The 14007-nt window shown below is 39.7% G+C and overlaps 1 protein-coding gene across 2 annotated transcripts in view; it reads right to left on the bottom strand.

Annotated features, from left to right (window-relative positions):
- MEIS1 (Meis homeobox 1) overlaps nucleotides 1-14007 on the bottom strand; it is a 141787-nt gene that overhangs the window by 112644 nt on the left and 15136 nt on the right. The gene's annotated exons all lie outside the window — the stretch shown is intronic.

The following is a 14007-nucleotide window of genomic DNA, read 5'->3' as shown; positions in this document are numbered from 1 at the left end:
CTGACCCTCCCAACACTTTAAATATACCTAGCAAAACCAAAGGGCTCCTTGCTTATTTCTCAAAAAGTAACTCCATATCCCAGAAATGAGAAGAACTGAGCAGGTCAAAATGTTTCAGACACCCAGAGAGAGAAAAGTAAAGATTCCCATCTAAGAGGCATGATATATACCAGAGTTGAAGGAAGAGGTTCACTGTTCCTGAAAGGGATGCTTGCCTGCCACCTACTCGATCATCTTGGCCAGAAGACTACAGCAGCCCGAAAAATGAAATAAAATCACAGAAAGATATGCGCCTACTTGTATGTTTGATTCAACCATGTATGCATATTCTAAAAAAACAGTGCTAATTGATCTGCCGATTCTGTGATTGAAAGATACGTGAACTGTGAAAGAAACGTTTCTGACAAACACGCATTCTGTAGCATGCCAGGAGGATGCTGTAAGACGTAATCTGGAACACATGCTCAGAATGCAAACAGTTAATGCATAAATTTTCAGTTTGTACAACTGCAGCTCTAAAAGGGGGACTTGTTTATTCAGAGCGCTGCAGAAAGAATGGTACAGCACCCAGGGGACAGACAATGCCAGGCACAAAACCCCGGTGTCTCAACATGTAAAAGGATGTTTTTCTATGTGCTACAAATCCCACTTGAAAATATAATTAGAAGGAGAAAATGGCAAACTATTGCATTAACTGTAATTGAACAAAAGACCAGCAAGGCATGTGGGAGGCTGCAGGAACCCGTGGGAGTTTCAGGATGCATGAGATCCTGCGAGTGACATCTCCTGGGCACTCTCATTTTATTTATGTTGTCCCTCACTACTATTGTGGACTGGTGATCTGACTTGTAATTAATAGAAAAGCTAGTGATAACAAGCTGAAATACAGGGCAACAGACTAACCTCATCAGAAGCATGTTTGTTAATCTGATTAAGACTGGGACTCCAGAAAGGTGACTTCGAACCAAAGAATGATTCCATGTTACACAGGAAACTGTCCTCCTCTATGCTACAACAGACCTGATATATTCACTATCTTTTAATGAGCTCCACTGATTTATTCAACTCTGCTCTGCTCCCTCCCCCACTTTTCTACTGTGCAGGATGTAGATTAATTCAATGCTTAATTGTTTAGTAAATTCAATTTTCCACATTCTATTCTGCATAGCTTTAGCTAAGGTTCTTAAATCTTCAGCAGTGAGCCCTGAGCCCAGTGTTTGTGATCTGTGCCTACCTTTTTTCATCACCATTTTTCTTCATCCACCACTTAATTCACCATGAAAAGATTTTCCTTGCTGGAAATTCTGATTCCGCTATGATCTGTGAGGCATTCCGATTCATTGCATTTTCATTGTGTTGGGTCTTAGATGCCGAGCTCCTCTTTTCTCACAGCTATCGCCACATTATACAGGCATTCATGCAAGAAATGTTGGATTCCACCTCAGTTTATCCAAATTTTGTGCAACCTATATGTTTAAATTTGTGTGCTCGCCAAAGGTAGGAGCCAATCTTTTCCACCTAATATCATTCTTCTCACAGCCTTGCTCTTCTGGAAAGGCCTGAGAAACCTGAATGCACTTCTCTACAAGGAAATCTAACTTCTGTGGTCCTCCCTTCAATTAGCATTTGGGGTATTAGCATTTCAAGAATGGGGTAGTCATACAAAACTAAGCATTAGGAGAAATCCATAAGGTTACCAAAACAGAACAAGAATTATGCTTAGTTCAGTTCATTAAGTGTGATTAAAGTATAAGGATCAGAAATAGCTCATGAAATCTTCCAGTACAAATATGCAAGACGGATCTAATCAGAAAGAACTTCCCCCAAATCCACCTACCAGAGAAGCTCAGTTTCAATAATATATTTCCGTGACTATATGCAGTTACACCAAACAACATCATTATTATTTTTAAAATAATATATGTGCATTTGATTATGTCCATATATCTATGAAGCTGTGAGTTGCTTAGGGCCACTTGTAAAGTAAGGCTGACAGAATAAAATCAATGATGCATTGCATTAGATGTATAGCAAACCTTAGTCATCATTCTAAATTAAGTCCAAAAGAGCCTTTTTCTTCAAGGTACATAATTTCATAGTAACCAACGTCTATGTTCTCATTTATTAGAAATCCATTAAGACAAGGGGTCCTAACCTAAAGTCCATGGACCTCCTACATAAGACTGGGGGTCTTATATTAACAATAATTGTATTATGTACATACTTGGATTTTTCCCTCCTGGGGATAGTGTCCATAACTTTTCACCAGATTCTCAAAGGAGTATGTGGTTCTTTAAAAGTTTGAGAATAATTTATCTCAATGTTCACAGGGCTAGATAGAAAACCAGGGCTGGAAAGACACTGAACATCACAAAGTCTACATTCTAACGGACATTGAGGATCAATAGTCCTCCAGACATAATTTCATGCATCATAAATGGAGGCAGCTAGCTAGGGGCTTCCCTCCATCAGAAAGTTCTTCTTGTTCAGTCACTCAGTCATGTCTGACTCTTTGCAACCCCATGGACTGCAGCACACCAGGTTTCCCTGTCCTTCACCATCTCCTGGAGTTTGCTCAAACTCATATCCATTGAGTTGATGATGCCATCCAACCATCTCATCCTCTGTCAGATGGCATCATCAATGTATAAATATATCACATAATATGGAAATCGGTTTAATTCCCTTTAATTCCCCTGCCTGGTTTGTCTAGTTCTGGGGCCCCCGGAAGACAGCCGTTTTCAACATGTGAAGCAAGTCTGTGATTCTCCCCATTTTTTCTCTCTGCAACATCTTGAACATTCCCATTCCTTCTACCATTTCTCAAGAGTGTTTGAAAGAAGGTTTTTCAAGTGATAATAAGCTAAACTTCATCAAGTGGTATTTTTTATTGGTAAGGCAACTGTACTGGTATCTGGTAGTAAAATAAAAGCAACAGCCTCCGTAACTACGGGCTCCTCCAGGCCAGGGGTTGTGTCAGAGTCTTCTCCATCTTGTCCTTTCCTGTTCCCAGCATAGCGTATCGCACACGCTCAGGACTCAGTACTTAGAGAGCACGAACACACAGTCCAGCACTTCAGAACTAAACTGAGTCATTCACTAGTGACTGTTCCACTGACACTCCAATAGACAAACTACAACTTTCCAGCCTATCCTTTCTCCCGAACAAAGCCATCTGGTGGAAGATTTTTACCTTCTTCCCTTCATGAATCCTTTTTCCATTTATACCTTAATTTTGGATATCCTTCAGGGAGGTTCTTGTATTGCTTTCCATGTTTTCCTTAGACAGTTCCTTTCATGACTGTGATGTGAGGTGTCATCCCTACGCGATGAACTTTGTTTCTCTGGATCTCTTCTTTGGGCTTTAGACTTGTATGCCCAGTTCCCTGTGAAATGATCTCCATACAAAGGACTTAACAAGTCCAAAGTTAAACTCTTCACCTCCCCACCAAATCTCTGACTCAGTCTTCGGTATTCTTGATCCTAGTGGATATATATATAACCCCATCGATCTATGCTATAAAGCCATCCATGAGAAGCATGCATGACACCCTTCTCCCTCTTGTTCTCCCTCACCAACTTCTTCACATGAGTCATCAAGTCTCATCCGTTTCTCTCATCTTTCACCTTAGCGATTACTGCTCTTGTTAAGGCCTTCCCAGCATTAAAGAATTCAAGTCAAATTACTCCCTAGTTTTAAAAAAGTTCAGTTTTATGATAGGAACCAGTGCCCATTTTGCTCCCTATTGCATCCTTCATACCAAGCACAGTGCCTGATACTGGCTGGCACTCAGGAAATGTTTACTGAATGAATAACCAGTCCCCTACTGCCTATAGAATGCATTTTGGGGTCCTTAGCCTGATATACCAAATCCTTCATGGTCTACCCCCTGGGGATCATTCTTTTCCTTATTCCTTGTGCTCCAGCCTGTGATTCTTTATTTTTTTCTTTCAATATTTATTTTATTTATTTACTTGGCTATACCAGGTCTTAGTTGCACCATGGGGGATCTTTTTTTTTTTCCCAGTTGCAGCATGTGGGATCTAGTTTCCTGACCAGGGATTGAACCCAGGCCCCTGCATTGGGAGTGTGGAGTCTTAGCCACTGGACCACCAGGGAAGTCCCTTTAGCATGTGATTACTGACAGACACGTTCATCTTGTCCTTCTGGGCCCATCCTCATCCTTCTCCACTACCTGGAATGCCCTACTCTGCTGTACCTGGCCCCTGATCACCTCCTACTTACTAAGTCACAACTGAGATATTACCTTCCCCAGAAAGTCTTCCCTGATACACACACACACACACACACACACACACACACACACTTCCCTCAGGATGAATGAGGCTCCCCTCACTGAGAGCCCCTCACACACATGTCTATTATTTCACTCTCGAAAAGTTCCATGATGATCTGTTGAGTCTGTCTACAATTCTATACCATAAATGTTCTGAAGTCCTGGGCTATATCTTCATTCTAATGCCCTCTATCCCAGAAGAATGTCTGTACCACATTAGACACAAATATGTTTTTCGATGAATAAACAAATCACTTAAGTGATTTATAGGGGATCTCTGTTGTCACCTGATACTGTGATCTCCAGCATTAGACATCATAAAGCATCAAAATAAGAGGTGCACAATTTAAAAACACCTCTCTTCTATTCACACAAACACAAACCACTGTAAAAATATAATACTCAGTTGCAAAATAACACAGGCAAAAGAAAGTAAACTTGCAGCCAGACATATCCTAGACCACTTACACTGTCTGAAGACAAGTCACAACCTCCCTAACTCTTCATGGCCTAATCCGTAAATGAGGATTAAAAAAATACTTCTCTGCAGACACAGCAAGCATCAATTTCCAGGCACGCAGCAAGTACCCAATAGGTGGCACCTACAATAGCTTTTAATGTGACAATAATGAAGTAACAACACTAATGAAAACAACATAGGTTGCCCGAGTCAATCCTAAAATATCTACATACAGGTGTACTCAGTTTATAGACCTTCTGGAAAGAACGGTTAACCCGAGCTGGCTTTATGTACAGCTCAGTATGCCTTGGGCTATCTCCCAGCTGGTGTGTGCTCAGGGAATGCAAACTGATCTTATTTTCACCTTCAAATAACATGATTTTACAGGTGGTTTGCTCCTCCCCACCCCATCAAGTTTCATTTGATACCTAATATTTATAAATCACTTTATAGTCTACAAAGCACTTTGACTTTTTTTGCACTTGGTTTTTCATCACATCAGTATGATGCCAGAATCATTTTTTTTTTTTTTTGCAGACCAAAACAGTGAGTTTTTTTTTCTTCAAAACCTCTACACTACCAGTCCCACTGGAGGGGAAAAAAGTGGATAAATGAGAGCCTCGTGATCTTGTCTCTGAAGAGGTCAGCTAGCAGCTAGGTAGAAATTGATGAAATGATCACAGTATTCAAAATCTGAAGTTCAGTCCACACCTATCAACAGGATGCTTTCTCTTTGGCGAAGTACATTTACTTTTTCAAACCACCAGGGTCTCTTTAGTAAGTGATCTCTAGTGACCTGAAAGAGCTGGCTTGCTTCCCAAACTGAACAACTCAGTCCCTCCAGACCAGGGAAGTCTCAGTCCACATGGGGGGTGCAGCAATGTGTGTATACACATGCTCGCTCTCCCTCATCTGTACATATCCATACACACACGTGTGCACACATACCTGCACCAGTCCACGAGGCAGATCCAACGGGCTCACCGAATACCACCACCCCACACTGCCGGCCTAACCACATTTAATGAGTCCCCCTTCACTAGACTGCCCTGGTGGCTCACAAAGTCAACAATCTGCCCGCAATGCAGGAGGCCTGGGTTTGACCCCTGGGTTGGGAAGATTCCCCTGGAGAAGGAAATGGAAACCCACTCCAGTAGTTTTGCCTGGAGAATCCCCATGGAAAGAGGAGTCTGGTGGGCTACAGCCCATGGGGTCACAAAGAGCTGGACCCAACTGAGTGACTAAGCACACACACCACTAGACTTCTCACCTCTGTCTAAACAGTGTCTCTTAGTATCTTTAAAGGCACATAACTTCAGCAGATATGATTCTTCATGCGTCTCTCAGTCAATGGTGCCAACTGAGGAAGAGGCACCAGACAGACCCATATGCAGAGTGATAAGGACAAACTGTGCAGGTCCCCCATGAAAAGGGAAATGTGTTACCTGCATGGACGTGAAGCTGAGAAGCTGGGGATCTCAGACTTTTTACTTGTGAGTATCTAAAGTCTGCTATGCTGAGACCCCCTCTTTGAAGATCTTGGTGGATCCCACTGGCAAATGTGCTCAGTAACCAAAACAAACCAGATAAGGTCTCTAACACACTCGGCCACCAGATCACACCTTCAGTTTATTAGAGCCTGAGGGAAAGCCTGCGCCTCTCAAAACTTACCACACAGCTGCAAATTCAGTTAATTCCAAGAAAATGTAAAATTTTTTATACGGATTTCCAAAAATATCCCTGGAAATCATTAAGCAAAATTCATTTAACCATGACAGGTTGGAGCAGGATGTTTTGTTTTAAGACAGTAAAACTGCCCCCTTCCCTTTCAAGCTTTCAGATGTTTTTAAACACCAGAAGCTCACAGAGTAAGACCGCAGCCTGAACACATGCTGTGGACCAGGGCCACATTGAGATGAGCTCAGGGAATGGTCCGGAGGCAGAGCCTTTTGTAAGTCCACCCTCTGTCCTGCGGAAAGGTGATAAAGTTTGGGAGGTGACTGTCATGCTGGTTGGAGTCTGGGGCAGTCCCTGGTGGTGGCCCCCACGCACCTCCCCGGGGGAGGTGGACTTTTTTTTGTTTAAAGGTTATCTCCCTCACACACTTCTCCTCCTTTTTCTTATTTCCTTCCCTGTCCCCACACCCACAACCTGCCAGTGGCCAAGTCTGCAGGCCGCCAGGGTTCTTGTTGGGCCCCCTTTTAATGCTGCGATAAAATGTGCTTATTACTCCCACTTAATAGAGGCCTGAGGGTAATTTTGGTGACTCAGGGCAGATGGTAAATTAGTGGTGAGACAATGGGATTCAGCAGCCCATCTCAGCGTCTGTGGCTCACCCCAAAACACCATACTTCCTCTTCTCACAGGGCAGCCCCACCGTTCTTGCCACTGTGGACTTTTCATCTAAAAACGCATCTTGACAACTAGCCAATTATCCCTTAGTTATGGTACTCATGACACTGGTGCTGGCCGGTATCCTGACACACAGAATAAGTGTGTCTAACTGAGCATCGAATAGAGTTCTAAAATCTTTACAACATAGTAACTCTGATGTATTGCTTTAAATATATATACATATATATGCATATGCATTTACACACACACACTCACACATCTGATTGTGTGATAGCAGGAGTGGGGCGTTTGTGAAGGCAGAGATGGCATCTGTTAAATTGAGTTCTATATTTCCCAGTTCTCACGTCCCACAAATAAAACCTACAAAAATGATAATTTTTCAAACATTGAATCCTCTATCTCTGTGTAATGAGGCGTGTAGAGAGGAGGAGAAGAATTTTTGTGCTTTTTTGCCTTTGGTGAAAATTCTCCAAGGAGTAATTTCATCTTTAAATGAAAAGTTTTGTATCAGGTGATTGTCTGAGCTCCAGGAATCACTGACGCCTCAGGTTCAGATGTGAGGAGACACACAAGTGCACATTCTTGTAGACACAGCCCCATATACCCATCACGTGAACGAGGAATAAGGCAAAAGAACGTGGAAAAAACTGATTTTAGTGTTTTTAATTACACTGTCATAGAATCTAAAGCAGCTAGGTAGCCAAGTACATCTTTTAAGTCTCCTGGCCCTTAAATATTTTGCCTGCTCTCCTGCAAATCCCCATGTCTTCTTCTCCCAATAGTCAAGGCAGAAGTGATCCTAGAAAACAGGCTCAGCACAATGGGTCACTCCTGAGTACTCCTCAAAATCTTACTTTCCCACAGTCTGATATCTTTCAGGTCACAACTCTTATACACTTGGGTCATTACTAATCTGCAGAGTTGAATTAATTCATCCAGGAAATGATACATGAATTGACAATACAAAGGAAAATGACTACAAATATAAAACACCATCCAAAATATCCCAAATGCTTTCCTGATATCCACATGGCACTGAAACATTTTGCACAATTTTTCAACATTGAGAATCAATGCCAGCACTATCCCCCAGTGACCCCATTATGGTCTGAGAAGACAGTATAGATTTCTACCTGGGGTAGGGACATTCGGACCATTTACAAGGAAACAGAGTAATTACAACCAAAGGGAAACAGCTACCAAGAGGTGAAAACAGTTTTGCCCAAATCTCAAAACTGGAAAGCATCTTTATCCATGCTTAATAGAATTTGAACATTCAGTGCACTTGAATCATTTCTAGGTTACTCATCTGGATAAAGAAGCTGTGGTACATATACACTATGAAATATTACTCAGCCATTAAAAAGACTTCATTTGAATCAGTTCTAATGAGATGGATGAAACTGGATGGATGTATAATGGATGAAACCCATTATACAGAGTGAAGTAAGCCAGAAAGATAAAGACCAGTACAGTATACTAATGCATATATATGGAATTTAAAAAGATGATAATGATAACCCTATATGCAAAACAGAAAAAGAGACACAGATGTACAGAACAGACTTTTGGACTCTGTGGGAGATGGTGAGGGTGGGATGTTCTGAAAGAATAGCATTGAAACAAGTATACTATCAAGGGTGAAACAGACCACCAGCCCAGGTTGGATGCATGAGACAAGTGCTCAGGGCTGGTGCACTGGGAAGACCCAGAGGGATAGGATGGAGGGGGAGGCGGGAGGGGGGATCGGGAAGGGGAACACGTGTAAATCCATGGCTGATTCATGTCAATGTATGGCAAAAACCAATACAATATTGTAAAGTAATTAGCCTCCAACTAATAAAAATAAATGAAAAAAACAAACAAATTCTATTAGCAGTTTGTTGTGGAGAACAAAGGAGAATATAAAGCCTCATTACACTAAGAATCTTAGTGTGTGTGTGTGTGTGTGTGTTGGTAGCTCTGTCATGTCTACTGTAACATGTTATCATCTGTAGATGATAACTTTGCAACTCCATGGGCTGTAGCCCGCCAGGCTCTCTGTCCTTGAAATTCCCCAGGCAAGAATACTGGAGTGGGTGGGATCTTCCTGACCCAGGGATTGAACCTGGTCTGCCGTATTGCAGGCAAATTCTTTACCGTCTGAGCTACTAGGGAAGCCCTTAGTAAAAGTATATAGTAAAAGAAGAATCTTAGTAAAGTATATAATCTATGTTTTGTAACTTTTCCTTTTCCTATGCTATGTATTATGGCTGGCAGACTACTAATAAAAATAAACTCCTATTTTAATGCTTGACTCTATATGCTTCTACACCTGAAATTGTACCTGTGAACTATAATTCAGAGTTGTGTTTTTAAAAAACCCTCTAATCCAACTGCCACCACTATATTTCCAAATATGTGTAACTAAATAATTCAAACCTTACTCTTCATTTATCTGCTGAGATTTTTCTGCTGAAAGTTAGAGGAGTTTCTATCATTGCTATTTAGGAGTGGCAGAAGAATCCGTAAATTATATGCCAGCATACCTGGTGTTATAAAGTCCCTTTCATAAGATTGCCTGCTTCCCAATGTTTTATTTTACATTTGTAACTCAGTATTCAGTCTGCCTCATTCTACAAACAAATTAAGATAAAATAAACTCAAAAGTGTCTTATATATAACAACTTCAAACCACAAATTTTGTAGGCAACCACCCTAGCAAAAAGAACATCCAGATAAGGCCAAAAACACGGTATCCTGAGTACAAGTAGATACTGAGCTCTTGTAAGCAACTGGACCTCAGCCAGGAAGCGTGTGCACTCAGAAATGTGGGGATAAAGTACAAGATATGCACATAACTGTAACTTGAAGTTGAACTTGAAAACAAATCTGTAGTGATTCATTGTCTTATCTCAGCCACACATCTGAGTGGCCAGTCCTCTTTCCCATTATGATGAAATCAGAACAATAGCCATCCCTCCTAATAGGAATTAAGACAGTATTTCGCTTAAACTCTATGATTATGTGATGGCCTGTAAAATAAACAGCTACCCAATCTTCTCTTCTCAAATCAGATTCATGTTGTTGAAGGTTGGGCCAAATGCGAATAAGGAGATAAAATATTACGGAAGGCACTGTTTAGGGTTTACTGTTATAAATGTTTTACACGCAATGCTATTTAGTTCTTACAGAGGCTCAATATAGTGGGTTCTTTATTGCCATGTTACAGATGATAAAACTGAGGCTCCTGGAGATGAAATGACTTGCCCCCTCACAGACAGCCTGCATTATGTATATACTCTATTGAGACACTGCCAACATGAAAGGTTGTGTAACTCAAAATTACCATCAACACCCTTCATCACTGGGGTGGCTTACCAGGTGGTTCAGTGGTAAAGATTCTACTTGCCAATGCAGGAGACACAGGTTTGATGCCTGGGTCAGAAAGACTCCCTGGAGAAGGGAATGGCAATATCCATTCCAGTATTCCTGCCTGGGAAACCCCATAAACAGGGGCGCCTGGTGGACTACAGTTTCATGCAGTTGCAAAGAGTCGGACTCAACTGAGCGACTGAGCATGCATGGACCCTTCATCACTCTCAAGTCTTCTCTCTTCTACTTCTAAACTCTCAAACCAGAAAACTTTTTTTCTCACATCACAGTTTTGATGTGAGAAGGAAATAAGAATTCAGCCAAAATGCAGTCTTGTTTTATTCTACTACCTTATAGCATTATGCTTTGGATAAAAGAATCAACGGAAATTGACAATTGCCACTGATGTCCACTAATTAGCAAAAGGGTATTTTCTAATTTTCCTGTTTTTTTGTTTTTTTTTTTTAAGAAGCCCTGCCAGTTTTCATATTTTCAATCAAATCTTATTTTCCAAGTATCATCATTCCTTAGGGATATTTGAATTTTCAAGCCCTCTCACAGTGTGAAATTTGGAGGTAGGGAGTAGATGATTCCCTTTTCTTCATTATCCATCTCAGTAAAATCATGAGAGCGGCCTTTTTCAAAGCATCTTGAAATTTAATTTGCATTTCTGGTTCCTAGTCTGGCCACGTTTTCTGTAGTTCTAGGCATTTAACAGAGAGATCAACGAAAGCAACTGAATTCTAGAAGCAGGAGACTGAGCTGTACCACCGGTGCACTTTTTAAGGAAGTCCAGTTAATCAGAATACCATTCTTCCCGATACCCAGAGCTATTATTCTTGAGGCTATTCATATTATTTTAACAGTTATAAAGTATTTGGAGTATTAGAAGTATACTACAATTGAAGAAAAGCCCCATAATTGATTTGTTAATGTTTTATTCTTCTCTTTTTTTCTATTGGCATGTTCTTTACATGCACTCAATAAATATTAAACACTCAAACAACTCTCTCTCTTAGGTGGCAAGCAAACCTCTAGAATGTCGAAACAGTAGAGTGAAGAACAATGCACCTAATTGAAATGGCAGGGTAATTTGGAAAATAAAATTGAGTTGCTGCAAATCCCAAATTCCGGAATAAAAATGTTTATACTCGCTCAAATGCAGATTGTTACTGGCTTTGAATTATTAGAATAAAAAATACTTGAACACCAACAATATACTTGATATGCACAGAACAAACACAGTCTACATGTCTCTATTATTTTGTGCAAGGAAGTGCAGGGCAGAATGAGCCTGACATTTTCCTTAGTGGTTTTGTTTCGAACACAGTTTATAAGGTGCCTGAATATGGTGAAACAATAGGCCATGCCACCAAATGTACAACCAGTGTTAAAAATGTCATGGACATGATTCTTCAGCAAATTCTAACCCATTAAGTAAGGGACAGGAAGCAAGCTAATAGAAATGAAATGGTTAAATGATTCTGCTGCTCAGTATCTTATTTTCCTCCCCAAACATATTAATTTAGAACACAGATCAATTCAAATTGTAAAATTCCAGATTCTCATTGGTAGAAGCTGGAGCCAAGGAAATGATGACAATTAAAATGAAAGTTGAAAACGCATTTATTTGCACCTGGAATTATGCAATGCTAACACGTAATGACTCTAAAAGATATATTTATCTGTACAATGAGGGTAATCTTATCTACTCAGGGCTATGCCAATCTTGGCAGAGATGCCAGCCATATCTTAAAAAGATAAATTCCATATGCTCTGTAGAGTTATAGCATATTTCCCATAAATAATGTATACAATAGACTGTAAATAAATAATACATTTATCCGAACTGTTCAAGAGTGAAGGGCAGGGTGGTTACTCATGAGACAGAATCTCTTATGAATGAACAATTTCAAATAAAAGTAATGTCCAATGGTGAGTTATTACGAAGTTCTTACACTAAAATATTCTTAAGTGGGGAGCAGGCAGGGGGCATTAAAAGAATCCCAGATCAGGTGGGAACTTTCAAATAAAGGCTCCAACTAAATGTAAAATGTTCAATTTAGTTTTATTGCTAAAGTTTCTATTGTGATTGTTGCATCATAGCTAATAGCATTTTACCTATTTTCTGCAATTCTTAATTCTCTCTGTACACCACTGGTTTGTTTTTTGGGTTTTTTTTTTTTTTTTTAATCAATGAAATAACTAGATTTAAAATGTCAAGTATGAGTTTTTGTCCCATTAAACACATAGATTCCTTTCATTGTATAAGTAATTTTAACTGCAGTGCATAGAAAGGAAGGCTACTACAGAACAAAAATTTAAAAAGAACCCATGTGCAGTAGTTAGTCTGCTAGGGCTTTACATAGCAAAATTGTTAGTCTCCATCTCTGAAGTATCTCCCTTTTGAAGCCCTGGAGACACATAAACTATTTCGACTTCTTGTAAATAGTGGAAGTAGGCTTTTAGATCTTCAGACATTGTACACCATTTAATATGAAATTAAGTTTTCAGATCACTAAGGAATAGTCTCTGAATTATAGAAAACACTATAGGTCACAGTTAATTACAGCTTGTCTATCAAATTAAGTTAACATTTGAGAACACATACAAATAGTTAAGGAGCCATTAAGAGGAGTGTTACTGTCAAAGAAATTCTTATTAATTCAACTTCTAATATTTTCAAAAGAAGAGAGATAAGCCTTTTTACAAGTTGGGATGGGATAAGGAAACTCTGGGTTTACATCAAATTGCTCTCTTCATTGTCCTTTTGACGACTATGTCGGTTTCATTACAAACTTCATTTTCCAGAGTTTCATAATAGTCATAAACACACTTGACTTTAAAGAGTTTCTATGGGACATAATGTGAATGCAAATGCAGAATAAAATGCAAATCATGGAGGTCTGGGACCAAATATGGACTATCAGTTAAGAATCCAGTCACTGAAAACAAACATTAAGGCCTTAAGAGGAAGAACACAAAGAGGCTGATATGAATCTTTATATCAAGTATTCACAGCCCTGGGGAAAGCAAACAAGAATAACAGTTTTCAGTTTTCCACCTAATTGTAAAACAAAGGGGTTTGGGAATATCTGATGACTTTGGTTTCTATTCACTCCTGTTCTAAAGTGTGTAACATTTTTCATCTTCTCAGGAAAACAAACCCACGTGTGGGTAACAACCCACAAAATACTCAAATAGGGAAACGAGACCTAGCAAACTATTTCAAGTTCAAATCTCAGGCATAGGAGGCTTGCCAATCAGTGGGGAGAAAATGATAAGAAAAAGAAAGAGCTATAGTTCTGTCTTGCTAAATAACAATCAACAACCCAGACACTTACAACTAATGAATAATGAACATGTGATTATGTTGTGTTGTAAAGTGTAAGGAAAAATCTAGAGAAATGGGAATTCATCATAACAATTAATTCTAAGCCAGCATATGTTGTCAGGGAATAAGTTCTAATATCACTCAAAATGCTAATTATTTACTTACTACTATTTCCTAAATGAGTTGGAATCATGTATGTTTAAATC

Source organism: Odocoileus virginianus, chromosome 2 (assembly GCF_023699985.2).
Source record: "Odocoileus virginianus isolate 20LAN1187 ecotype Illinois chromosome 2, Ovbor_1.2, whole genome shotgun sequence".
Classification (NCBI taxonomy): Eukaryota; Metazoa; Chordata; class Mammalia; order Artiodactyla; family Cervidae; genus Odocoileus; species Odocoileus virginianus.
The sequence above is the reverse complement of the archived record's forward strand: the minus strand, read 5'-3'. Positions and strand labels throughout refer to the sequence as shown.